We start from the raw sequence: 27,786 nt of genomic DNA, 5'->3' as shown, positions 1-27,786 counted from the left end.
TAGGAGACCCGAAAGGCCGCCTCGCCTTCCTTTTAAGCGGAACAACGACCGAGACCTCATGGAAACTGCTGCACGCAGAGCTTGCCAGGGGGACAAGTGGGTCCTTACCATGAGACTAGTGGTCACCTTGTGGCTTCCCAGAATGCACGAGGGCTGTGGGATTAGCTCCCCCTAAGAATTGAGAGCACCTGACTTCTCTGGGCAAAGTACTCGTTCCCCTCCCAGGCGTGCCTGCGGTGAAAAGCAGCTGGGCAATTCCACACTTTTGCACACAGGTTCTAGGCCGCCCAGAATCCAGCTTTCGAGACGGGAAAAGACTGCTTTGGTGCGCTGATGCTAGGGGTCACCTTGCGATTGCCCAGAACGAACGTGGGCCGCAGCTTAGCTCTCCTCTGAAAGGGCAGGCACCCCGTTTGTCCGGGGGACATACTGGTTTCCTCCCCAGCTGTGCCTGCAGTGAGTAGAAGCTGGACATAGTGAGCGTTTCAGAAACAGCTCCGAGGCTACCTGTATCCAGCTTTCCAAAGGGGGAAAACACTGGTTTTCTAAGCAGTGCCACCTACCCTCGTTAACACCCGCCATAAGTACGTGCAGGACTGGAAGTGCAAAGGGAGACCGTCGCGACACACTGGGCCCTTGGCTAAATAGTTTTCACTGCGCAGGCGTCTGCGTGTGGCAAGCTCCCTAACCGAGTGAAGGCCTGAGGAAGACCTAGTTGGCACTGCGTCTTCCAAGGGCCTGCCAGTGTAAAGTGAGGAATTGTGCTCTTGGCTCAGGTTGGATCTCACCTCGACTTCCTGCTTGAGGCAGAGAGCGGGGAGGTATGAGTTCCAAGAAGGAACGCGGGGGAGACGTTTCTCTCAGGGTAAGTCACCTTTCCGCACTGAGTCCAAGTGGCCCAGCCCAGGAGACCGTGTAGGACTGTGTTCCAGGGCTCTTTGCAAGCTGTGTCAACCTAGGTTTCTAAGGAAGAGAACGGTGTGTCGCCTTGGACTCTGCATGCCAAGGAGTGTTCCGAAGGGCCTACGCGGCTGTCTGTTGCTCAGCAGGCAGAGAGGAGGCCCGGCGGACTCAGTGTAGTTGCCCGGGAAACGGTGCGGACGCGAGAGCCCATCGCGTCCTGAAAGGCATCCTCGAGTTCCAGCTAGGCAGCACATCGACGCACACTTCCTGGAAACTGCTGTATGCCCCCACATGCCCGTTGGCGAAAGTGGCACTTACGGGGAGCCCAGTGATCACCCTGCGGTTTCCCCGAACGAACGAGGGCGGCGGCATTAGTGCCCCCCCAAGGATTGCAGGCACCCAGTTCCTCTGTGGAAATGAGTCCTTTACTCCCAAGGCGTTGCTGCAGTGAAGAGACGCAGGGCCTTTTCAGGGTTTGGCCGAGAGCTCCGTGGTTGTGAGGATGCAGCTTTCCAAACGGTGAAAGACTGCTTTTCTAAACAGGGCCCCCTATGGTAGCTACCACACAACGTTAAGTACCTGCAGTATTTGAGGGGCGAAGGCAGACAAACGCGACACACTGGGCCCTTCGCTGAATCCGTTTGAATGAGCGGGTGTCGAAGTGTGGCAAGCTCCCTAACCGAGTGAAGGCCTGAGGAAGGCCTTGTTGGCACTGCATCTCCCAGAGGCCTACCAGCGTAAAGTGGTGAATTGTGGTCTTCTTTGAGCAGGTTGGATGTCACACCGAGTGCCTGCATGAGGTAGAGGCCCGGCAGGTGTGAGTTCCCAGAAGGAACGCGGAGCAGAGCGTGTCTCTTATGGCACGTCACTGCTCTGCACTGAGTCAAAGTTGCCCAGCCCATTAGACCGGCTAGGAATATGTTCCCGAGGTGTTCGTACGCTGTGTCAACCTGGTTCTCCAAGGAAGGGAGCCGTGTGTCGCCCTGGATTCTGCACGCCCAGAAGTGTTCCGAAGGGCCTACACGGCTGTCTGTCGATCAGCAGGCAGACAGGACACTTGGGGTACTCAGTGTATTTGCACGGGAAGCGGTGCCGACGCGAGAGCCCTAGGAGACCCGAAAGGCCTCCTCGCCTTCCTTTTAAGCGGAACAACGACCGAGACCTCATGGAAACTGCTGCACGCAGAGCTTGCCAGGGGGACAAGTGGGTCCTTACCATGAGACTAGTGGTCACCTTGTGGCTTCCCAGAACGCACGAGGGCTGTGGGATTAGCTCCCCCTAAGAATTGAGAGCACCTGACTTCTCTGGGCAAAGTACTCGTTCCCCTCCCAGGCGTGCCTGCGGTGAAAAGCAGCTGGGCAATTCCACACTTTTGCACACAGGTTCTAGGCCGCCCAGAATCCAGCTTTCGAGACGGGAAAAGACTGCTTTGGTGCGCTGATGCTAGGGGTCACCTTGCGATTGCCCAGAACGAACGTGGGCCGCAGCTTAGCTCTCCTCTGAAAGGGCAGGCACCCCGTTTGTCCGGGGGACATACTGGTTTCCTCCCCAGCTGTGCCTGCAGTGAGTAGAAGCTGGACATAGTGAGCGTTTCAGAAACAGCTCCGAGGCTACCTGTATCCAGCTTTCCAAAGGGGGAAAACACTGGTTTTCTAAGCAGTGCCACCTACCCTCGTTAACACCCGCCATAAGTACGTGCAGGACTGGAAGTGCAAAGGGAGACCGTCGCGACACACTGGGCCCTTGGCTAAATAGTTTTCACTGCGCAGGCGTCTGCGTGTGGCAAGCTCCCTAACCGAGTGAAGGCCTGAGGAAGACCTAGTTGGCACTGCGTCTTCCAAGGGCCTGCCAGTGTAAAGTGAGGAATTGTGCTCTTGGCTCAGGTTGGATCTCACCTCGACTTCCTGCTTGAGGCAGAGAGCGGGGAGGTATGAGTTCCAAGAAGGAACGCGGGGGAGAAGTTTCTCTCAGGGTAAGTCACCTTTCCGCACTGAGTCCAAGTGGCCCAGCCCAGGAGACCGTGTAGGACTGTGTTCCAGGGCTCTTTGCAAGCTGTGTCAACCTAGGTTTCTAAGGAAGAGAACGGTGTGTCGCCTTGGACTCTGCATGCCAAGGAGTGTTCCGAAGGGCCTACGCGGCTGTCTGTTGCTCAGCAGGCAGAGAGGAGGCCCGGCGGACTCAGTGTAGTTGCCCGGGAAACGGTGCGGACGCGAGAGCCCATCGCGTCCTGAAAGGCATCCTCGAGTTCCAGCTAGGCAGCACATCGACGCACACTTCCTGGAAACTGCTGTATGCCCCCACATGCCCGTTGGCGAAAGTGGCACTTACGGGGAGCCCAGTGATCACCCTGCGGTTTCCCCGAACGAACGAGGGCGGCGGCATTAGTGCCCCCCCAAGGATTGCAGGCACCCAGTTCCTCTGTGGAAATGAGTCCTTTACTCCCAAGGCGTTGCTGCAGTGAAGAGACGCAGGGCCTTTTCAGGGTTTGGCCGAGAGCTCCGTGGTTGCGAGGATGCAGCTTTCCAAACGGTGAAAGACTGCTTTTCTAAACAGGGCCCCCTATGGTAGCTACCACACAACGTTAAGTACCTGCAGTATTTGAGGGGCGAAGGCAGACAAACGCGACACACTGGGCCCTTCGCTGAATCCGTTTGAATGAGCGGGTGTCGAAGTGTGGCAAGCTCCCTAACCGAGTGAAGGCCTGAGGAAGGCCTTGTTGGCACTGCATCTCCCAGAGGCCTACCAGCGTAAAGTGGTGAATTGTGGTCTTCTTTGAGCAGGTTGGATGTCACACCGAGTGCCTGCATGAGGTAGAGGCCCGGCAGGTGTGAGTTCCCAGAAGGAACGCGGAGCAGAGCGTGTCTCTTATGGCACGTCACTGCTCTGCACTGAGTCAAAGTTGCCCAGCCCATTAGACCGGCTAGGAATATGTTCCCGAGGTGTTCGTACGCTGTGTCAACCTGGTTCTCCAAGGAAGGGAGCCGTGTGTCGCCCTGGATTCTGCACGCCCAGAAGTGTTCCGAAGGGCCTACACGGCTGTCTGTCGATCAGCAGGCAGACAGGACACTTGGGGTACTCAGTGTATTTGCACGGGAAGCGGTGCCGACGCGAGAGCCCTAGGAGACCCGAAAGGCCTCCTCGCCTTCCTTTTAAGCGGAACAACGACCGAGACCTCATGGAAACTGCTGCACGCAGAGCTTGCCAGGGGGACAAGTGGGTCCTTACCATGAGACTAGTGGTCACCTTGTGGCTTCCCAGAATGCACGAGGGCTGTGGGATTAGCTCCCCCTAAGAATTGAGAGCACCTGACTTCTCTGGGCAAAGTACTCGTTCCCCTCCCAGGCGTGCCTGCGGTGAAAAGCAGCTGGGCAATTCCACACTTTTGCACACAGGTTCTAGGCCGCCCAGAATCCAGCTTTCGAGACGGGAAAAGACTGCTTTGGTGCGCTGATGCTAGGGGTCACCTTGCGATTGCCCAGAACGAACGTGGGCCGCAGCTTAGCTCTCCTCTGAAAGGGCAGGCACCCCGTTTGTCCGGGGGACATACTGGTTTCCTCCCCAGCTGTGCCTGCAGTGAGTAGAAGCTGGACATAGTGAGCGTTTCAGAAACAGCTCCGAGGCTACCTGTATCCAGCTTTCCAAAGGGGGAAAACACTGGTTTTCTAAGCAGTGCCACCTACCCTCGTTAACACCCGCCATAAGTACGTGCAGAACTGGAAGTGCAAAGGGAGACCGTCGCGACACACTGGGCCCTTGGCTAAATAGTTTTCACTGCGCAGGCGTCTGCGTGTGGCAAGCTCCCTAACCGAGTGAAGGCCTGAGGAAGACCTAGTTGGCACTGCGTCTTCCAAGGGCCTGCCAGTGTAAAGTGAGGAATTGTGCTCTTGGCTCAGGTTGGATCTCACCTCGACTTCCTGCTTGAGGCAGAGAGCGGGGAGGTATGAGTTCCAAGAAGGAACGCGGGGGAGAAGTTTCTCTCAGGGTAAGTCACCTTTCCGCACTGAGTCCAAGTGGCCCAGCCCAGGAGACCGTGTAGGACTGTGTTCCAGGGCTCTTTGCAAGCTGTGTCAACCTAGGTTTCTAAGGAAGAGAACGGTGTGTCGCCTTGGACTCTGCATGCCAAGGAGTGTTCCGAAGGGCCTACGCGGCTGTCTGTTGCTCAGCAGGCAGAGAGGAGGCCCGGCGGACTCAGTGTAGTTGCCCGGGAAACGGTGCGGACGCGAGAGCCCATCGCGTCCTGAAAGGCATCCTCGAGTTCCAGCTAGGCAGCACATCGACGCACACTTCCTGGAAACTGCTGTATGCCCCCACATGCCCGTTGGCGAAAGTGGCACTTACGGGGAGCCCAGTGATCACCCTGCGGTTTCCCCGAACGAACGAGGGCGGCGGCATTAGTGCCCCCCCAAGGATTGCAGGCACCCAGTTCCTCTGTGGAAATGAGTCCTTTACTCCCAAGGCATTGCTGCAGTGAAGAGACGCAGGGCCTTTTCAGGGTTTGGCCGAGAGCTCCGTGGTTGCGAGGATGCAGCTTTCCAAACGGTGAAAGACTGCTTTTCTAAACAGGGCCCCCTATGGTAGCTACCACGCAACGTTAAGTACCTGCAGTATTTGAGGGGCGAAGGCAGACAAACGCGACACACTGGGCCCTTCGCTGAATCCGTTTGAATGAGCGGGTGTCGAAGTGTGGCAAGCTCCCTAACCGAGTGAAGGCCTGAGGAAGGCCTTGTTGGCACTGCATCTCCCAGAGGCCTACCAGCGTAAAGTGGTGAATTGTGGTCTTCTTTGAGCAGGTTGGATGTCACACCGAGTGCCTGCATGAGGTAGAGGCCCGGCAGGTGTGAGTTCCCAGAAGGAACGCGGAGCAGAGCGTGTCTCTTATGGCACGTCACTGCTCTGCACTGAGTCAAAGTTGCCCAGCCCATTAGACCGGCTAGGAATATGTTCCCGAGGTGTTCGTACGCTGTGTCAACCTGGTTCTCCAAGGAAGGGAGCCGTGTGTCGCCCTGGATTCTGCACGCCCAGAAGTGTTCCGAAGGGCCTACACGGCTGTCTGTCGATCAGCAGGCAGACAGGACACTTGGGGTACTCAGTGTATTTGCACGGGAAGCGGTGCCGACGCGAGAGCCCTAGGAGACCCGAAAGGCCGCCTCGCCTTCCTTTTAAGCGGAACAACGACCGAGACCTCATGGAAACTGCTGCACGCAGAGCTTGCCAGGGGGACAAGTGGGTCCTTACCATGAGACTAGTGGTCACCTTGTGGCTTCCCAGAATGCACGAGGGCTGTGGGATTAGCTCCCCCTAAGAATTGAGAGCACCTGACTTCTCTGGGCAAAGTACTCGTTCCCCTCCCAGGCGTGCCTGCGGTGAAAAGCAGCTGGGCAATTCCACACTTTTGCACACAGGTTCTAGGCCGCCCAGAATCCAGCTTTCGAGACGGGAAAAGACTGCTTTGGTGCGCTGATGCTAGGGGTCACCTTGCGATTGCCCAGAACGAACGTGGGCCGCAGCTTAGCTCTCCTCTGAAAGGGCAGGCACCCCGTTTGTCCGGGGGACATACTGGTTTCCTCCCCAGCTGTGCCTGCAGTGAGTAGAAGCTGGACATAGTGAGCGTTTCAGAAACAGCTCCGAGGCTACCTGTATCCAGCTTTCCAAAGGGGGAAAACACTGGTTTTCTAAGCAGTGCCACCTACCCTCGTTAACACCCGCCATAAGTACGTGCAGAACTGGAAGTGCAAAGGGAGACCGTCGCGACACACTGGGCCCTTGGCTAAATAGTTTTCACTGCGCAGGCGTCTGCGTGTGGCAAGCTCCCTAACCGAGTGAAGGCCTGAGGAAGACCTAGTTGGCACTGCGTCTTCCAAGGGCCTGCCAGTGTAAAGTGAGGAATTGTGCTCTTGGCTCAGGTTGGATCTCACCTCGACTTCCTGCTTGAGGCAGAGAGCGGGGAGGTATGAGTTCCAAGAAGGAACGCGGGGGAGAAGTTTCTCTCAGGGTAAGTCACCTTTCCGCACTGAGTCCAAGTGGCCCAGCCCAGGAGACCGTGTAGGACTGTGTTCCAGGGCTCTTTGCAAGCTGTGTCCACCTAGGTTTCTAAGGAAGAGAACGGTGTGTCGCCTTGGACTCTGCATGCCAAGGAGTGTTCCGAAGGGCCTACGCGGCTGTCTGTTGCTCAGCAGGCAGAGAGGAGGCCCGGCGGACTCAGTGTAGTTGCCCGGGAAACGGTGCGGACGCGAGAGCCCATCGCGTCCTGAAAGGCATCCTCGAGTTCCAGCTAGGCAGCACATCGACGCACACTTCCTGGAAACTGCTGTATGCCCCCACATGCCCGTTGGCGAAAGTGGCACTTACGGGGAGCCCAGTGATCACCCTGCGGTTTCCCCGAACGAACGAGGGCGGCGGCATTAGTGCCCCCCCAAGGATTGCAGGCACCCAGTTCCTCTGTGGAAATGAGTCCTTTACTCCCAAGGCATTGCTGCAGTGAAGAGACGCAGGGCCTTTTCAGGGTTTGGCCGAGAGCTCCGTGGTTGCGAGGATGCAGCTTTCCAAACGGTGAAAGACTGCTTTTCTAAACAGGGCCCCCTATGGTAGCTACCACGCAACGTTAAGTACCTGCAGTATTTGAGGGGCGAAGGCAGACAAACGCGACACACTGGGCCCTTCGCTGAATCCGTTTGAATGAGCGGGTGTCGAAGTGTGGCAAGCTCCCTAACCGAGTGAAGGCCTGAGGAAGGCCTTGTTGGCACTGCATCTCCCAGAGGCCTACCAGCGTAAAGTGGTGAATTGTGGTCTTCTTTGAGCAGGTTGGATGTCACACCGAGTGCCTGCATGAGGTAGAGGCCCGGCAGGTGTGAGTTCCCAGAAGGAACGCGGAGCCGAGGGTGTCTCTTATGGCACGTCACTGCTCTGCACTGAGTCAAAGTTGCCCAGCCCATTAGACCGGCTAGGAATATGTTCCCGTGGTGTTCGTACGCTGTGTCAACCTGGTTTTCCAAGGAAGGGAGCCGTGTGTCGCCCTGGATTCTGCACGCCAAGAAGTGTTCCGAAGGGCCTACACGGCTGTCTGTCGATCAGCAGGCAGACAGGACACTTGGGGTACTCAGTGTATTTGCACGGGAAGCGGTGCCGACGCGAGAGCCCTAGGAGACCCGAAAGGCCTCCTCGCCTTCCTTTTAAGCGGAACAACGACCGAGACCTCATGGAAACTGCTGCACGCAGAGCTTGCCAGGGGGACAAGTGGGTCCTTACCATGAGACTAGTGGTCACCTTGTGGCTTCCCAGAATGCACGAGGGCTGTGGGATTAGCTCCCCCTAAGAATTGAGAGCACCTGACTTCTCTGGGCAAAGTACTCGTTCCCCTCCCAGGCGTGCCTGCGGTGAAAAGCAGCTGGGCAATTCCACACTTTTGCACACAGGTTCTAGGCCGCCCAGAATCCAGCTTTCGAGACGGGAAAAGACTGCTTTGGTGCGCTGATGCTAGGGGTCACCTTGCGATTGCCCAGAACGAACGTGGGCCGCAGCTTAGCTCTCCTCTGAAAGGGCAGGCACCCCGTTTGTCCGGGGGACATACTGGTTTCCTCCCCAGCTGTGCCTGCAGTGAGTAGAAGCTGGACATAGTGAGCGTTTCAGAAACAGCTCCGAGGCTACCTGTATCCAGCTTTCCAAAGGGGGAAAACACTGGTTTTCTAAGCAGTGCCACCTACCCTCGTTAACACCCGCCATAAGTACGTGCAGAACTGGAAGTGCAAAGGGAGACCGTCGCGACACACTGGGCCCTTGGCTAAATAGTTTTCACTGCGCAGGCGTCTGCGTGTGGCAAGCTCCCTAACCGAGTGAAGGCCTGAGGAAGACCTAGTTGGCACTGCGTCTTCCAAGGGCCTGCCAGTGTAAAGTGAGGAATTGTGCTCTTGGCTCAGGTTGGATCTCACCTCGACTTCCTGCTTGAGGCAGAGAGCGGGGAGGTATGAGTTCCAAGAAGGAACGCGGGGGAGAAGTTTCTCTCAGGGTAAGTCACCTTTCCGCACTGAGTCCAAGTGGCCCAGCCCAGGAGACCGTGTAGGACTGTGTTCCAGGGCTCTTTGCAAGCTGTGTCCACCTAGGTTTCTAAGGAAGAGAACGGTGTGTCGCCTTGGACTCTGCATGCCAAGGAGTGTTCCGAAGGGCCTACGCGGCTGTCTGTTGCTCAGCAGGCAGAGAGGAGGCCCGGCGGACTCAGTGTAGTTGCCCGGGAAACGGTGCGGACGCGAGAGCCCATCGCGTCCTGAAAGGCATCCTCGAGTTCCAGCTAGGCAGCACATCGACGCACACTTCCTGGAAACTGCTGTATGCCCCCACATGCCCGTTGGCGAAAGTGGCACTTACGGGGAGCCCAGTGATCACCCTGCGGTTTCCCCGAACGAACGAGGGCGGCGGCATTAGTGCCCCCCCAAGGATTGCAGGCACCCAGTTCCTCTGTGGAAATGAGTCCTTTACTCCCAAGGCATTGCTGCAGTGAAGAGACGCAGGGCCTTTTCAGGGTTTGGCCGAGAGCTCCGTGGTTGCGAGGATGCAGCTTTCCAAACGGTGAAAGACTGCTTTTCTAAACAGGGCCCCCTATGGTAGCTACCACGCAACGTTAAGTACCTGCAGTATTTGAGGGGCGAAGGCAGACAAACGCGACACACTGGGCCCTTCGCTGAATCCGTTTGAATGAGCGGGTGTCGAAGTGTGGCAAGCTCCCTAACCGAGTGAAGGCCTGAGGAAGGCCTTGTTGGCACTGCATCTCCCAGAGGCCTACCAGCGTAAAGTGGTGAATTGTGGTCTTCTTTGAGCAGGTTGGATGTCACACCGAGTGCCTGCATGAGGTAGAGGCCCGGCAGGTGTGAGTTCCCAGAAGGAACGCGGAGCAGAGCGTGTCTCTTATGGCACGTCACTGCTCTGCACTGAGTCAAAGTTGCCCAGCCCATTAGACCGGCTAGGAATATGTTCCCGTGGTGTTCGTACGCTGTGTCAACCTGGTTTTCCAAGGAAGGGAGCCGTGTGTCGCCCTGGATTCTGCACGCCAAGAAGTGTTCCGAAGGGCCTACACGGCTGTCTGTCGATCAGCAGGCAGACAGGACACTTGGGGTACTCAGTGTATTTGCACGGGAAGCGGTGCCGACGCGAGAGCCCTAGGAGACCCGAAAGGCCTCCTCGCCTTCCTTTTAAGCGGAACAACGACCGAGACCTCATGGAAACTGCTGCACGCAGAGCTTGCCAGGGGGACAAGTGGGTCCTTACCATGAGACTAGTGGTCACCTTGTGGCTTCCCAGAATGCACGAGGGCTGTGGGATTAGCTCCCCCTAAGAATTGAGAGCACCTGACTTCTCTGGGCAAAGTACTCGTTCCCCTCCCAGGCGTGCCTGCGGTGAAAAGCAGCTGGGCAATTCCACACTTTTGCACACAGGTTCTAGGCCGCCCAGAATCCAGCTTTCGAGACGGGAAAAGACTGCTTTGGTGCGCTGATGCTAGGGGTCACCTTGCGATTGCCCAGAACGAACGTGGGCCGCAGCTTAGCTCTCCTCTGAAAGGGCAGGCACCCCGTTTGTCCGGGGGACATACTGGTTTCCTCCCCAGCTGTGCCTGCAGTGAGTAGAAGCTGGACATAGTGAGCGTTTCAGAAACAGCTCCGAGGCTACCTGTATCCAGCTTTCCAAAGGGGGAAAACACTGGTTTTCTAAGCAGTGCCACCTACCCTCGTTAACACCCGCCATAAGTACATGCAGAACTGGAAGTGCAAAGGGAGACCGTCGCGACACACTGGGCCCTTGGCTAAATAGTTTTCACTGCGCAGGCGTCTGCGTGTGGCAAGCTCCCTAACCGAGTGAAGGCCTGAGGAAGACCTAGTTGGCACTGCGTCTTCCAAGGGCCTGCCAGTGTAAAGTGAGGAATTGTGCTCTTGGCTCAGGTTGGATCTCACCTCGACTTCCTGCTTGAGGCAGAGAGCGGGGAGGTATGAGTTCCAAGAAGGAACGCGGGGGAGAAGTTTCTCTCAGGGTAAGTCACCTTTCCGCACTGAGTCCAAGTGGCCCAGCCCAGGAGACCGTGTAGGACTGTGTTCCAGGGCTCTTTGCAAGCTGTGTCAACCTAGGTTTCTAAGGAAGAGAACGGTGTGTCGCCTTGGACTCTGCATGCCAAGGAGTGTTCCGAAGGGCCTACGCGGCTGTCTGTTGCTCAGCAGGCAGAGAGGAGGCCCGGCGGACTCAGTGTAGTTGCCCGGGAAACGGTGCGGACGCGAGAGCCCATCGCGTCCTGAAAGGCATCCTCGAGTTCCAGCTAGGCAGCACATCGACGCACACTTCCTGGAAACTGCTGTATGCCCCCACATGCCCGTTGGCGAAAGTGGCACTTACGGGGAGCCCAGTGATCACCCTGCGGTTTCCCCGAACGAACGAGGGCGGCGGCATTAGTGCCCCCCCAAGGATTGCAGGCACCCAGTTCCTCTGTGGAAATGAGTCCTTTACTCCCAAGGCGTTGCTGCAGTGAAGAGACGCAGGGCCTTTTCAGGGTTTGGCCGAGAGCTCCGTGGTTGCGAGGATGCAGCTTTCCAAACGGTGAAAGTCTGCTTTTCTAAACAGGGCCCCCTATGGTAGCTACCACACAACGTTAAGTACCTGCAGTATTTGAGGGGCGAAGGCAGACAAACGCGACACACTGGGCCCTTCGCTGAATCCGTTTGAATGAGCGGGTGTCGAAGTGTGGCAAGCTCCCTAACCGAGTGAAGGCCTGAGGAAGGCCTTGTTGGCACTGCATCTCCCAGAGGCCTACCAGCGTAAAGTGGTGAATTGTGGTCTTCTTTGAGCAGGTTGGATGTCACACCGAGTGCCTGCATGAGGTAGAGGCCCGGCAGGTGTGAGTTCCCAGAAGGAACGCGGAGCAGAGCGTGTCTCTTATGGCACGTCACTGCTCTGCACTGAGTCAAAGTTGCCCAGCCCATTAGACCGGCTAGGAATATGTTCCCGAGGTGTTCGTACGCTGTGTCAACCTGGTTCTCCAAGGAAGGGAGCCGTGTGTCGCCCTGGATTCTGCACGCCCAGAAGTGTTCCGAAGGGCCTACACGGCTGTCTGTCGATCAGCAGGCAGACAGGACACTTGGGGTACTCAGTGTATTTGCACGGGAAGCGGTGCCGACGCGAGAGCCCTAGGAGACCCGAAAGGCCTCCTCGCCTTCCTTTTAAGCGGAACAACGACCGAGACCTCATGGAAACTGCTGCACGCAGAGCTTGCCAGGGGGACAAGTGGGTCCTTACCATGAGACTAGTGGTCACCTTGTGGCTTCCCAGAATGCACGAGGGCTGTGGGATTAGCTCCCCCTAAGAATTGAGAGCACCTGACTTCTCTGGGCAAAGTACTCGTTCCCCTCCCAGGCGTGCCTGCGGTGAAAAGCAGCTGGGCAATTCCACACTTTTGCACACAGGTTCTAGGCCGCCCAGAATCCAGCTTTCGAGACGGGAAAAGACTGCTTTGGTGCGCTGATGCTAGGGGTCACCTTGCGATTGCCCAGAACGAACGTGGGCCGCAGCTTAGCTCTCCTCTGAAAGGGCAGGCACCCCGTTTGTCCGGGGGACATACTGGTTTCCTCCCCAGCTGTGCCTGCAGTGAGTAGAAGCTGGACATAGTGAGCGTTTCAGAAACAGCTCCGAGGCTACCTGTATCCAGCTTTCCAAAGGGGGAAAACACTGGTTTTCTAAGCAGTGCCACCTACCCTCGTTAACACCCGCCATAAGTACGTGCAGAACTGGAAGTGCAAAGGGAGACCGTCGCGACACACTGGGCCCTTGGCTAAATAGTTTTCACTGCGCAGGCGTCTGCGTGTGGCAAGCTCCCTAACCGAGTGAAGGCCTGAGGAAGACCTAGTTGGCACTGCGTCTTCCAAGGGCCTGCCAGTGTAAAGTGAGGAATTGTGCTCTTGGCTCAGGTTGGATCTCACCTCGACTTCCTGCTTGAGGCAGAGAGCGGGGAGGTATGAGTTCCAAGAAGGAACGCGGGGGAGAAGTTTCTCTCAGGGTAAGTCACCTTTCCGCACTGAGTCCAAGTGGCCCAGCCCAGGAGACCGTGTAGGACTGTGTTCCAGGGCTCTTTGCAAGCTGTGTCAACCTAGGTTTCTAAGGAAGAGAACGGTGTGTCGCCTTGGACTCTGCATGCCAAGGAGTGTTCCGAAGGGCCTACGCGGCTGTCTGTTGCTCAGCAGGCAGAGAGGAGGCCCGGCGGACTCAGTGTAGTTGCCCGGGAAACGGTGCGGACGCGAGAGCCCATCGCGTCCTGAAAGGCATCCTCGAGTTCCAGCTAGGCAGCACATCGACGCACACTTCCTGGAAACTGCTGTATGCCCCCACATGCCCGTTGGCGAAAGTGGCACTTACGGGGAGCCCAGTGATCACCCTGCGGTTTCCCCGAACGAACGAGGGCGGCGGCATTAGTGCCCCCCCAAGGATTGCAGGCACCCAGTTCCTCTGTGGAAATGAGTCCTTTACTCCCAAGGCATTGCTGCAGTGAAGAGACGCAGGGCCTTTTCAGGGTTTGGCCGAGAGCTCCGTGGTTGCGAGGATGCAGCTTTCCAAACGGTGAAAGACTGCTTTTCTAAACAGGGCCCCCTATGGTAGCTACCACGCAACGTTAAGTACCTGCAGTATTTGAGGGGCGAAGGCAGACAAACGCGACACACTGGGCCCTTCGCTGAATCCGTTTGAATGAGCGGGTGTCGAAGTGTGGCAAGCTCCCTAACCGAGTGAAGGCCTGAGGAAGGCCTTGTTGGCACTGCATCTCCCAGAGGCCTACCAGCGTAAAGTGGTGAATTGTGGTCTTCTTTGAGCAGGTTGGATGTCACACCGAGTGCCTGCATGAGGTAGAGGCCCGGCAGGTGTGAGTTCCCAGAAGGAACGCGGAGCAGAGCGTGTCTCTTATGGCACGTCACTGCTCTGCACTGAGTCAAAGTTGCCCAGCCCATTAGACCGGCTAGGAATATGTTCCCGTGGTGTTCGTACGCTGTGTCAACCTGGTTTTCCAAGGAAGGGAGCCGTGTGTCGCCCTGGATTCTGCACGCCCAGAAGTGTTCCGAAGGGCCTACACGGCTGTCTGTCGATCAGCAGGCAGACAGGACACTTGGGGTACTCAGTGTATTTGCACGGGAAACGGTGCCGACGCGAGAGCCCTAGGAGACCCGAAAGGCCTCCTCGCGTTCCTTTTAAGCGGAACAACGAACGAGACCTCATGGAAACTGCTGCACGCAGAGCTTGCCAGGGGGACAAGTGGGTCCTTACCATGAGACTAGTGGTCACCTTGTGGCTTCCCAGAACGAACGTGGGCCGCAGATTAGCTCCTCTCTGAAAGTGCAAGCACCCTGTATGTCTTGCGGACATACTGGTTTCTTCCCCAGGCGTCCCTGCAGTGAGTAGATGCTGAGCCTTTTTAGGGTTTCGCAAACAGCTCCGAGGCTACAAGAATCCAGATTTCCAAAGGGGAAAAGACTTGTTTTCGAAGCAGGGCCACCTATCCTAGTTCACAGCAAACACGAGTCCCTGCAGTATTGGAGCTGCCGAGGGAGACCATCGCGAAACCCTGGGAACTTTGCTAAGTAAATTTTACTGCACAGACTTGTAAGTGTGGCAAATTCCCTAACGGAGTGAAAGCATGAGGAAGGTCTATTTGGCACTGCATCTTCCAGGGCCCAGCAGTGTATAGTGTGAATTGTGCTGTTTGCTCAGGCTGCATCTCACATCGCGTTTCTGCTTAAGATAGAGAGCTGGCAGGTATTTAGTTCCCAAAAGAAACGCAACACTGTAAATCAAACCTACTTCGATTGTAAAAAAGTTTATGACGTTTTTGAGAAGATCAGGACACTTTTTCTATATGTTTTTTGCTCTTGTGGGCCATACCGTCTCTTTAACAATTTCTTAACTCTGACATTATGGTGAGAAAGCAGCCCTAGACAGTGCGTAAATCGATGGGGCTGGCTGTGTTCAAGAAAACCTTATTTGTAAAAACAGTGTCAGCCTAATTTGGCCTGGGGGCCACAGTTTGCTGACCCTTGTTGTAGGGAGTAGCCCCTTAGCTCGGAGCATTCAGTGTGCGAGGGCCTCCAGCAGCATGTTTTTGTGGTAAATGAGGGCGTCTGTTGGTTCAGTGGACATAAATTAGGAGAACTATTACTGAATGCCTTGTACCAGGAAGCATCCTCAGTAACACTGCCAGGATCCAATCCCCGTTGCCCATCACACAAACCCTCCTACACCCCAACTCAAGTTCACTCCTCAGCATTTTCCTGAGGACAAGTCATCTTAGGTTATATTTTAAGAAAACCTTTTTGTTATGGAAATTCTCAAACATATACAAAAGTGGAGGGAACAGTCATGAACCTGAAGGAGTGTCACCCCTACAGAACTTGCAAATACGTGGCCAGTGTCCATCTGCAGGCAAAGAGGAGCCTCTTTTGCTTTCCTGAAACCTTGGCTAACAAGGGAGCATTGTCCTGGGAGGGAAGCCTGCGGAGCCACACTGAGAACCCCCACTGTGAGGGGGGGAGGGAGGGAGGGTGGGTGCGGGGAGGAGCAGCAGACCTGGCAGCTGAGAGAAACTGGCCCCAAAGATCCCAGGGTCAGACCAGCTGTCGTTTTCATCGTTTGGCATGGGTTTTGAGTCTTTCAAGGACTCTTTTTTTTATTTATCAATTTTTTAAATTGAAGTATAGTTGATTTACAATGTTGTGTTAATTTCTGCTGTACAGCAAAGTGATTCAGTTATACATATATATACATTATTTTTTATATAATATAATATAATATTATTTTTATATTATTTTTTATATTCTTTTCCATGATGGTTTATCATAGGATATTGAATGTTGTTCCCTGTCCTATGCAGTAGGATCTTGCTGTTTATCCATCTTACATATAATAGTTTGCATCTGCTAATCCCAAACTCCCAATCATCCTTCCTCCATCGAGGACTCTCTTACCGAGTGGATCAAAAGGTAAACTTTCTACGTGAACGCTTGAGACCTTCCACCAACTTCCCTTCCCCCACATTCTTTCCTGTCTTCATTCTTTTTACTTTCTGCAAATATAAAAGCACAAGTGTGCACTCCGGCCCTTAAAGCAAAGATTTTTGAAGAAGCCACATAATGCAGTGGTCAGGACAGTGCCTCTGGAGTCAGGTCTGCCTGTGCTGCGTCCCAGTTCTCACCTAACTTCTCTGTGCCTCCATTCCTTCATCTGGGAAGTGGAGATGATAATTTCTGCATTGTAGTATTTTTGAGAGGATTCAGCGGGTTAGATAATAAATGTGAAGCATTTAGAATGGGCGCTGGCACATATTAAATACTTAATAACATTATTAAAATGAGATGATACAGAAAGACTACACACTAGCAGCTGGGGTAACTATATCTGTGTCTAAATATATACTTAACTACTGTCTGTAGAGAGTGCGCTATGGTCAGGGCAAGATCTGGCTCCTGGCCTCAACCTCAACCAGCTTTGTGACCATGCATTAGTCACTGTTCCTTTCGGGGCCTCCAAGTTTACACCTATAACAGAAGGTGCTTGAATAAGCTATCCCTTTTCTAATTCTTTAGTCTGAAGCTTGGCATCTCTCTGTAGCAAGTTCTCACCCTACTGTGGGCCTCCTTAGGCCCTTGGGCTTATTTTTAATTAACCAACCATCAGGAACGCTTATAGGTCACACATGGCGATGGGCCGCGGCTCTCCTCTGAGGCCCCCAGACTGGCCCCACCCCCTACCCCACTCCCCGAACATGTCTCCAGTTCACTGACTCAGGCTATCAGGTGGGGCAGCTGCTCCTGCAGTTCAGCAGACTGTGAGCTGGACAGTTCCCAGGGCACTTGCACGGAGGGCCTGGGAAAGCTGCCCGCAGCTAAGAGGAGAGCGGGGCATATCCTCTCCAAGAAAGTCACACGATGGGGAGCCAGCCCCTTTCACCTGAGTTTCCTCCCTCCTTCCAGATTTGAGATTCTATAACCCCTCGGTCATCCGAGGCTCCAGGTTCTCCAGGATCCAGAAGTTAGCCTGCAGTTCTGGTCCTAAATAAACAAGGTTTCCTCTGAGCCCTCTGCTGATGGGTCCCTCTGTCTTGGGGATGCTGGACTTTAGCTTTCAGCCTGGTGAAATAAAGGGATGACGCTAACCACACGGCAAGTGTTTGGCTCAATAGGTCAAATGGAAAAGAATATAAAAAAAGAAAGAATGTGTATATATATATGTGTGTGTGTGTGTGTGTGTGTGTGTGTGTATAACTGATCACTTTGCTGTACAGGAGAAATTAACACAACATGTAAATCAACTATACATCAAATGGAGAAGAAGAGTCACATGCCAGGAACGGAGAGTGTCTGCTCTGTCACAGCTGGGGCATGAGCCAGGGGGACAACTATTGTGGGTGTAGCTTCCTTGAGGGACCAGCATCTTTAAGGCTCATGACAGCTCTCCCAGATGAGTCCATGATCTGCAGAAGAACGAGGCACAGAGGCCAGAGCAGAGGCTGGAGGATGGACCAGCCTCTCTCCGCCCCACCCCCCAGCGTGACCCTGACACCCCATCACCATCCACACTCCCTGAGCTGTCTTTCAGGGCATCCTCTCTGCACAAGACTGCTTTCAAGGCCTCAAGTGCATGCTACGGAGACAGCGGGCATAACTCACTCCCAGGCTGTGTACATGATCGTGGGTGACCAGAAAGTGTCTGAGGGCCACAGAACAGGGCCTCCATCTGTGTCCTCCCAGGAGATGGGAGTGACTGGGGGGTGGGGCTCAGCCCTCCCTGAGTGGAGGTCAGCATGGGGTCAGCCTCATCACGGGACCCTGGGAAGGTCAGCCCAGCTGAGTCAGGGAGGATTTCCCTGAATGAAGGTCCTTGGACATCCTCTAGAAACACACACTTCCCTAGAATCCCCTGAACTGAGCTCTCCTCTGGCTAGTGAACAGGGCATCCCAGCTACCAGGCTTCAGGGTTTAGAAAGTTCGGTCGTCAGCTGCAGTTTGCAGGGCACCCAGGGATCCATCTGTCTCTCCCGATCTCTTTGCCATAAAACCTGCCCAGCTCTCCTCAGTTTCACCGGTACCATTGCATTCGCCAACCAATGAAGATCAAACCCTTAAGCGAACAAACTCCATATTTGCATTCAGGCAAATTAATTGACAGCACATATACTCATGCTTTGCCTTAATCTTTCTACCCCAGAGATGCAGTATCCAGTGGCTAGAAGAGCCAGACGCACTTCGATTTGAATTCCACTGCATGCCTTTGGACTAGTTACAGAAACCTTTCTAAGCCTCAGTTTCTGTATCTGTAAAATGGGAACAGTGGGTGTGTCTCTTATAGGGTTATTATGATAACCAAATGCAATAACGCATGTAAAGTAATGTGCACGATGCCTGGCACAATACATTTTATTTATTATTATTTATTAGTGTACTTATTGTCCCTGCTCTAGCATCCATTCAAGCAGTGAAATAAATAGAACAGCTTAAATTATGCTTCTGGTAGCCTATATTCGTGGAATGATCTATTTCATAAGTTACACATTAATTCAAGGCTTCATTAAGTAGCTCTATGCCTTGAGCAAGAGATTGCTGATAAGTAGTGTAATATTTAGTGGCTCCTGAGTTTTGCAGTCAGACGTTATTAATGGTCCATGACTTAGAATCAGGATGAAGTTTGAACACCTGCCCCCACCCACTCATGCCCCCATGTGCACACACACGCATGCACACAACGGATGCTGAGGAAGACACCCCCAAAGCTGGTGCTCCGAGCTATGCTTACAAGTATTTTTGGAAAAAGAAGATCACAATGAAAGATGAAGACCAAAGTTTTCTTTCACCAAATAATGCAAAAAAATCCCCACAAAAACATATTCCAAGTGTTGATTAATGGGTTCATTGTTGCTTATACCTAATTATTGTCAAAGCGTCATTTTGGGATACCCTTTGGCAAGTGGGATTAGCCCCCAAGGATAATTTGCTGAGTCTTTCACTTGGCAAAGGAATTCATAAATTTCCCATAGAAAATTTAATCACTTGTGAAATTTAGGTAGAAAAAAGATGATAGTAATTTAAAATATCCAACAGGGATAATTCAGGCCTTCATCCATTTGGGGTGTGTGTGTGTATGTGCGTAAAATGTGTGCGTGTGTATGTTCTGCCGTGGGCAGGCTATCCAAGGACAAAGAGACAGTCAAAGAAGGGCTGTCGACACAACCAGGTGAAGGATACCTGACACAGTGGAACAGCTTTGAACAAATCAAGGGCTTGGAAGATGGTCTAGGTCTTCAAATTGTATCTTGGCTAAAGCTAGTTACAATGCACATTTTTTTTTTTTCACTGAAAACAGAGGACTTCACCATGCTAAGGTCTCTGGGATGATCAGAGGTGTGTTTATTCCTGGTCTTCAAGCCCCTGGCAACTCTCTGAGCCCAAAGACTGTGCCCTGCGTCCCCCAGCCCTGCATCTCACCCACCAGCCCTGCGGGGTGGCTCGAGCTTCCCACAAGGCCGGTCCGCCCACAAACCATTCATTTGCTTCCGGGCACAGTCTAGTCCCTGCTTCCAGGATAAAACACAGGAAAAAAATCCTCTAGCCAGAGGGCATTATGGCTTGGCTCTTGGTAGAGCACACAGCATGTGATGTTGCCATGGAAAACACCAGAATTTTGATCCCTGTTCTGATGGTTGTAGCCCTGGGTAATTTTTATCACACTTTTTTTCTCTCGGCTTCTCAGTGGTTCCCCAAATCACAGTTGGCATAACCCTTAAAACCCATGCTGTCAAACTTGACTGCCTGGCAACCGAGGTGCAGGAAGAAAAAGGCTGTGGCCACAGGCAGCTGCAGCGACCATCAAGGGCAGGACCAGGACGGAGTCTGGATCCTTTTTTCCCTATTACCCCAGCCGGCATCTCAGGCTTCTGTCCAGGTTGAGGAGAGTTGGGCAATGCCCCAGCCAAGCCTGGGGTTCTCCCTCCGTCCGAAGGGCCCACCGGCGCCTTTCCTGACTCGGCCAGCAGAGGGCGCAACTCACCCTCATTCGCTCTGAACCCCATCTGTCTCATCTGTGGACGGGACAGGAGGATGCCTGGGGCGGGGGTGGGGGGGGTGGGGGGGCCGGGGTTTGGGGGGAGGTGATCTCAGAGAGTGGGCCCCGCTAACCTGCACACCCCTCCTGAGGTCAGAAGCCCCTTTCAGAGAGGGCAGGAAGGGGAACAGAGGAGCTTGCATGCATTTACAGGAAACTAACGAGAAAACAGGCTCGCAGGGTGTACGGCCCTTGGCTGGTAAATGACACGGCCTGGGTTTGAACCTTCATCAGCCTGACTGCAAGGCCGGCCTCCCGTCCAGGCTGCTGTTACATCTGATTACGAACAGCGCGAACAGCGCGTCTTAGACACGAGAGAAGCGGTCTGAGGGGAGATGTCTGCACCCCGGCCGGGCCCCGCCTCCCAGCCGCCCCTCCTCCCTCCACTGACGCCCCTCCCTCCAGAGGCCGCCCCGTAAGGGAAGGGGCAAAGCTGGCTGACAGCCTGCCCTGCTCCCAGGCCAGGAAAGCCTCTCTGAACAAACTCACCCACCCTCCCCTCCATTCAGCGGCTTCTGGGAAGTGACACTGGCCCCGGACAAGGGAAGAATTCAAACAGGTCTCCGAATATCGGGTGCGATGGACGCACGGTGAGAGTTACCTGGGAAACCACGATAGGGATGCTGTCGCTGACAGTCCCTCAGGAGGGAGCCTGGGGCCCCAGCATTTGGGCGACAAATGATGTGACAATCCCTCAGAAGAGCTGCCAGGATAGGAAAACCACTCCCCAAGGTGCCGCATGTGTCAGCGCCGAGGGCAGGAAGGGGTCCAGGACCCCGGGGAGCGCACCTCCTCCAGTGTCTCCCAGGAGCCCGGGGAATTGGGTGTCAGGTGGACGGGAGGGGCTGGAGGTAAAAGGAGGTCTGAGGCCGACCAGCTGACCCTGCCTCGCCTGCAGGGGTGGTGTTGGTGTCATCACCACCCCCATTCACAGGTGGGGAAACGGAGAGAATAAGGACTCAAAGTCACACAGCAAGAGGGCCTGTGGCTTCTAAGCTGCCGCTCCCACCTCCCGCCCCCGCCCCCTAGCCTCACAGGCTGAGCAGGGGCTGTGATGGGAACAATGTTCCCAGCTAAATCATTGTATCAGTTTCCTAGGGCGCCTGCAACAAAGGACCACGACCGCAAGGCTCCTGTCTCAAAACAACACAATTTATCATCTTACAGTAGATCAGACGTCTCACTGGGCTAAACCAAGGCGTCTGCAGGGCTGCGTTACCCTCCCCTCACCCCGGAGGCTCTCAGAATATGTAATGTAACAACTTCCAGATTCTGGGGGTTGGGACATGGACATCTTTGGAGGCCATGATTCTGCCCACCACAATCACCTCTGGGTCAGAAAAAAGGCCCTGGCCATAGGGGTTAGCAGGGTCTGCGCAGATGGGTGAGCTCTGGTCTCCCCCGAGGCCATGGGGAAGTGGGGGGCGTCCCAGGTGAAGAGAGGGGCCATGCCATCTCCCTCTTCCTGGGCTCTCTCTAGACCCGTTGTGCCTCCCATTAGGTTAGGTGTCCAGAGAGCCTCCCCCAGGCTCCAGCCTCTGCCCCCTCCATCTCCAGCCTGGATGCAGAACACCCCCGGGTACCGACATGCGAGAATCCCCCAGGCCTGTTGGACACTCTGATGCCCACCCTCGGCTGGGATGGGACATTCAGCCACCCTAGGATACGAAGGTCTGACAAGCGCCCAGAGCCCTCACAAGGAGGTGTGCGGGGGCAACCCTGCCTCACGTCACAGGGCGGCTGAGGGTGCTGGCTGGGCTCCTCAAGAAGGCAACAGAGACCAGGCCTCCACTGCTCTGTGGGGTCCACGTGGGCGTCCGGCCTGTGTGCTGGGCTTCCGCTTGCGACTGGGGCTCCCTGGGGAAGAACGAAGGTATCTCTGGACAGAGGCATCTGCTTAGAGCGGCTCACTTTCTTCTCTCCATCCAGAGAGCTGCCTGGGCAGGTGAAGACAGGAAGGTTGCCAGGTGTGGCTCCAGAGCCAGGCGCGTGGGATGTGGGATGTGGGAGGCAGAGGCCGCCGCGGGCGTTACCAAGCCTCTTAAAAAGGATGGGGCGGGAAGGACCAACCTCCCAAACAGAGTTCACAGCCGTGGGACGGATCTCAGAAGAGCGGGTAGGCGTGAGCAGCCTCAGGCCAGTTCCCCGTCCAAGCTGCCCCTGCTCCGACGCTCCACCCATTGAGCTGAGGTCCCGGGTAGCACCGACCTCACGGGACACCCTGCTGCTCTGCACAGCGCCCCACCCCCACCCCAGCCCCGGTCTCCCACGTGTGAAGCTGTGAGCCCCCTGTAATGCCCTCCCCCTCACCCACACCAGTGCAGCCCCAAGAAGGCTGTAAAACGTCTCCACCTCTAAGATCTCCTTTCATCCTCCAGATGACCCTCCCCCAATCAGACAGGACACGCCCCTCCTGCCGACGCCACGCCCACCTCCCAAGAGCTAAGGGTCCGAGTCCCCAAGGCTTCTGCAGTGTATCCCACATCTGGCTGCCCTGGGCCATGTGGTCCCATCCTCCAGAATGAACACAGAGGTCGCCTTAGGAAGAAGCCAGGTGAACGCAGTCTCTGAAATCCCCCAGAGATGCTCATTTTCAACCCTGCACTGCCACCTGCTGGCCAAGTGGGGTATGGCGTCCAGAGCGAGATGTGAAGGGTAGTAGGTTCGCAAGGCCAGGCAGGACGGAGGCTCTGGACCCTCACCTTCAATTTTTGTGCTCCTGCATCCCAGGGTCCCGCCAGGCCTCTCGCCTTCTCCTAGGTAGGACTGATCCACCACACTTCTGTTCCATCCTCCCACCATCTAATCCATCTCAGAGAGTGTGCTTTTGTCGAAAAGAATCTGTTAAAATATATCAAGGCATTATGATGGATGCTGGCTTTAATTATTATCTAACCCTTCCCCGGGGTGATTGGATTAAAAAATTTTTTAAATTGGAATCTAAGTGGGGCAATGTTTATCTCCAAACAAATGACTCTCTAATGGTGGAATTTCAGACTCTGTGAATAAGCAGACGTCAGCAGAGATCTTTCTAAGCATCCCTTGGTCTCTGACTCACCCTGAGTATAGCAGTTGAGCTAATAGGACACATCTGGAATCCATCATCTCAGATTTTCATAAAGTAATAGAATATTAGACCTTGCGGGGCCCCTAGAGATGCGGTCATTGCACAGATAAATCTGAGAAGTGATTTGCCCATACGGAATGGACTGGAATTGGAATCTCTTCCCAAAAGGCTTAGGTTTAGGTAAATTCTTGGATGATAGATACACTGAGGATTTTAAGGGGGAGCATGAGGTTCCAATCACAGAGCCCAATCTCACCCCCTAAAATTATCCCCTGTCCCCTCTCAAAGCTGACTCAGGGGCTGGCCCAGGGGAGGCTTAGTGGGGCAGAGGTGGCTCTGCCCACATCCTCCAGCTTAGGGCCTGTTCTGTCTGGACTTGTCTGCTCTGAAGGATGGGGACTAATCTAGCCTAACCAGTTGTTGAAAATTTCATCAATGACAGGGTCCCAGGACCCGGGTTGGTATTGACGGCTCTTCTCCAAGTGGGCCTGAGGGGAATTCCGACTTATTTTCCATCTCTTTAAGGGTCATTCCGTCAACCCCTTTTCCCCAATTCATTAATTCTTTTGCACACATGCCTAATTTGATGTTTAAGCTACTTCTGCCCTTTTAAAAAATGAATAAATTATATTTTGAGATGTTGTATTTGGTTGTGAAATCTGTTCGATTGTCTTGTGTTCCCTGCTTGTGTTTTCAGTTTCCCCTTTCATTTCTGTAAGCATTGAAAATGTGCTACTTTTTACTCAGTTCCTGATCATTCCATCATGCCGCCGTCGTTGGTGGTCTCAGGCTAACATTTGCTGATCCTGCTGACACTTGCTGGGGATGGAGTGTTTCTGCTACATTGGCTCCGTTTTCCTGGGGAGTTCACAGTGGGCCGGCCTCTGTCTGTGGGGTCCCAAGAAGCCTGGGTTGGGGTGGATCCTGGGGGATTTCTGGGTTGGTTTCTACCAGGAGCCCTGGAGGGCGGCATCTTGGAAGTGCACTGAAATCATTCTCAGCCTGGATGTGCTTCGAGGGAGCGTGAACTCAGACCCAAGGTCCACGTGAGGACCGGTTTCTGTCTTTAAATGTTCTGCGGGGTGGTGGGAGGGGGTGAAGTCTTTCTCTACCTCCTCCCCCCTACTCCTACTCCTCCTCCTCCCTCCTCCTCCTCCCCTCCTCCTCCTCCCTCCTCCCCTCCCCTCCCCCTCCTCCTCCTCCTCCCCCTCCCCTCCTCCCTCCTCCTCCCCTCCCCTCCCCCTCCCCCTCCTCCTCCTCCTCCCCCTCCCCTCCTCCCTCCTTATCTATTTTTTCTTACTGGCTCCTACCCACCCCACCCCCCCACACCTTTCCCTGGGGACACAGCTCTTCAGGGATCCTAGCTTTTCCCAGGGGTCTCAGTCCTGACGCTCTATCTTGCCTTCATGGACCCAGTGCCTGGCCTTCCCTCTGTATGGCTGTTAAAATGAGTGACTGTGGGTTTCAGGAATTTCCAGTGTGGCCCACCTGTCACTCAATTTTCAGCCCCTCTTAGCTTTTGGTCGCAGTGGGTTTCCTCGATCCCTTATATGTTTGGGTAGTCATTTCAAATGATGTTTGTTTTATTTTAATCAACATGCCTAGGTATTTGCATTGGAATTTTTGCTTCTAGTATATCTAACCTACAAGTGCAAGTTCTGATTTTGTTCCAAGCATTTTTTTGCATTTAAAAAAAATTTTATTTTATTGGAGTATAGTTGATTTACAATGCTGTGTTAGTTTCTGGTGTACAGCAAAGTGATTGTTGCACATACATATATTCTTTTCCATTATGGTTTGTCACAGGATATTGACTATAGTTCCCTGTGCTACACGGTATGACCTTGTTGTTTGTACTAAGCATTTAAACGTGAGATGTTTCGTGAGCCCTTTCAGAGCAGACTCTATTTCCCACAGCCCTCTGGCTCTCCTGTACGCAAGCCCTGCTGACCTTCAATACCAGATGTTCTGGGGGCCCGTCTTTCTGGTGCAGGACCAGAGCTGGGGAGCCTGATGTGGGCTCAGACCCCTGGCTCCTTGGGGAGAAACTCTGCCATTGTGATTGTCATCCCATTTGTGGGTTGCCCACCCAGGGGTGTGGGTCTTGACTGTACAGCATCTCTGCCCCTTCTTTTCTGCTTATCTGCAGGTGGTTCTCAGCCATAGCTGCTTTGTAAGCAGTTGTGATTTTTGTCTGCCTACTCCCCCATCCTGGCCTCTCCTCCTAATTGTAGGTAACTCTCAGGACCATTTCTGGATGCTTAGCAAACTTATTAGGGCATGTCTTCACATTGACTGTTGTAATTTTCATTGGGACATAATGGAATCTTTTTTGCTGTGACCATTTCAACTTTTCCACATTTCAGGAAGGCTTTCTTCTATTAACATTTTATTGGTTTTTAAAATTCATTTATTCTGTTTTCTTTTTCCGAAGAATCATCCCTTTATATCTCTTATCTGCTCCCTAATCACTTCAGTTCACTGTTCTTTTCCACTTTATCTTGCACTATCCCCTCCCCTTTATTTTGCTTCTAATGTGGCTTTTCTCTCTGTAAGAATTTTCTTTTTCTCTTCTATTTCTTTCCTGAGCTCCTCCTGTTCACTTTTCCCCTCCTTCTGATGTAATTTTTATATCTCTGCTCCAATCTCTTTCATATCTACTGTCTTTTTTTTTTTTCCCTAAGAAGCCATGTTACCTTTAATTTTTTTTTTTTTTTTTTTTTTTAGGAACAAAGAAGGGTTGTATTTCATGATCTTAAGGTTTCACAGAGATGACGCAGGTTTACAATTCAAATTCCCATCTCCTGAAAAATGACTTCTTAAATAACTCAACTCTCAAAACTCAGAAGTGCAGTAATCTGAAATTATTCTAATCTAAAAACTTTAGAGAATAACCAGTTACTACAATTGATGTTCACTGTAAGGAATAAATAGCTATACAAAATATAGCTACACAAAAATAGAACTCAGTGAAGAAATAACATTTTTTAAAGCAAGAAAGATGCTTGTTTTGGATTCATATCAGTAGTGGCTAATTGGATAAATGCTAAAGATTTACATTCAAGTGCTTGAAGGATTACTGCACAGAAATTCAATTACTCAAAATCTTTGCTCAGACGCCTCTCAGGCTTATTAAAGATGAGATGATGTATGAACCACCAAGAGTGGCATTTAACCCCAGCCACTTTCAAGATAATGCATACAGCTGTTAAGACATTCCAGAATGTTAAGACATTCACTGATACTAAGAGTGGTATTAAAAAAAAAAAGACCTCATACAGTCTGCTGGCATTTCATACCAACCTTTGGAGGAGGTAGTAAAGTGTTGGAATTTAAAATACAAGGTCAGCACTAAGTGTAAACAATTCTAAAGCATTGTATGCAATTCTTTAAACATATGTAATGAAAAAAATCAGAATTCATATACAATCAGAATTTAAAAAAGCAAAAAATAGAAATATTTAGTGAATTTACTCAGATGAAGAAAACTTAAATGATACAGAACTGAAAATATTAGAAACCTATATACAATAAAAAGTGAATATAACCTGTATGCAGAAAATTATAGGACACTGATGAAAGAAATTAAAGATGATACAAATAGATGGAGAGATATACCATGTTCTTGGATTGGAAGAATCAACATTGTGAAAATGACTCTGCTACCCAAAGCAATCTACAGATTCAATGCAATCCCTATCAAACTACCACTGGCATTTTTCACAGAACTAGAACAAAAAATTTCACAATTTGTATGGAAACACAAAAGACCCCGAATAGCCAAAGCAATCTTGAGAACGAAAAATGGAGCTGGAGGAATCAGGCTCCCTGACTTCAGACTATATTACAAAGCTACAGTAATCAAGACAGTTTGGTACTGGCACAAAAACAGAAATATAGATCAATGGAACAGGATAGAAAGCCCAGAGATAAGCCCACGCACATATGGTCACCTTATCTTTGATAAAGGAGGCAAGCATATACAGTGGAGAAAAGACAGCCTCTTCAATAAGTGGTGCTGGGAAAATTGGACAGGTACATGTAAAAGTATGAAATTAGAACACTCCCTGACACCATACACAAAAATAAACTCAAAATGGATTAAGGACCTAAGTGTAAGGCCAGACACTATCAAACTCTTAGAGGAAACCATAGGCAGAACACTCTATGACATAAATCACAGCAAGATCCTTTTTGACCCAGCTCCTACAGAAATGGAAATAAAAACACAAATAAACAAATGGGACCTAATGAAACTTAAAAGCTTTTGCACAGCAAAGGAAACCATAAACAAGACCAAAAGACAACCCTCAGAATGGGAGAAAATATTTGCAAATGAAGCAACTGACAAAGGATTAATCTCCAAGATTTACAAGCAGCTCATGCAGCTCAATAACAAAAAAACAAACAACCCAATCCAAAAATGGGCAGAAGACCTAAATAGACATTTCTCCAAAGAAGATATACAGATTGCCAACAGACACATGAAAGAATGCTCAACATCATTAATCATTAGAGAAATGCAAATCAAAACTACAATGAGGTATCATCTCACACCGGTCAGAATGGCCATCATCAAAAAATCTAGAAACAATAAATGCTGGAGAGGGTGTGGAGAAAAGGGAACACTCTTGCACTGTTGGTGGGAATGTAAATTGATACAGCCACTATGGAGAACAGTATGGAGGTTCCTTAAAAAACTAAAAATAGAACTACCA

Source organism: Eubalaena glacialis, chromosome 1, assembly GCF_028564815.1.
Source record: "Eubalaena glacialis isolate mEubGla1 chromosome 1, mEubGla1.1.hap2.+ XY, whole genome shotgun sequence".
In the NCBI taxonomy this organism is placed as follows: Eukaryota; Metazoa; Chordata; class Mammalia; order Artiodactyla; family Balaenidae; genus Eubalaena; species Eubalaena glacialis.
Note: the sequence above shows the minus strand (reverse complement) of the source record.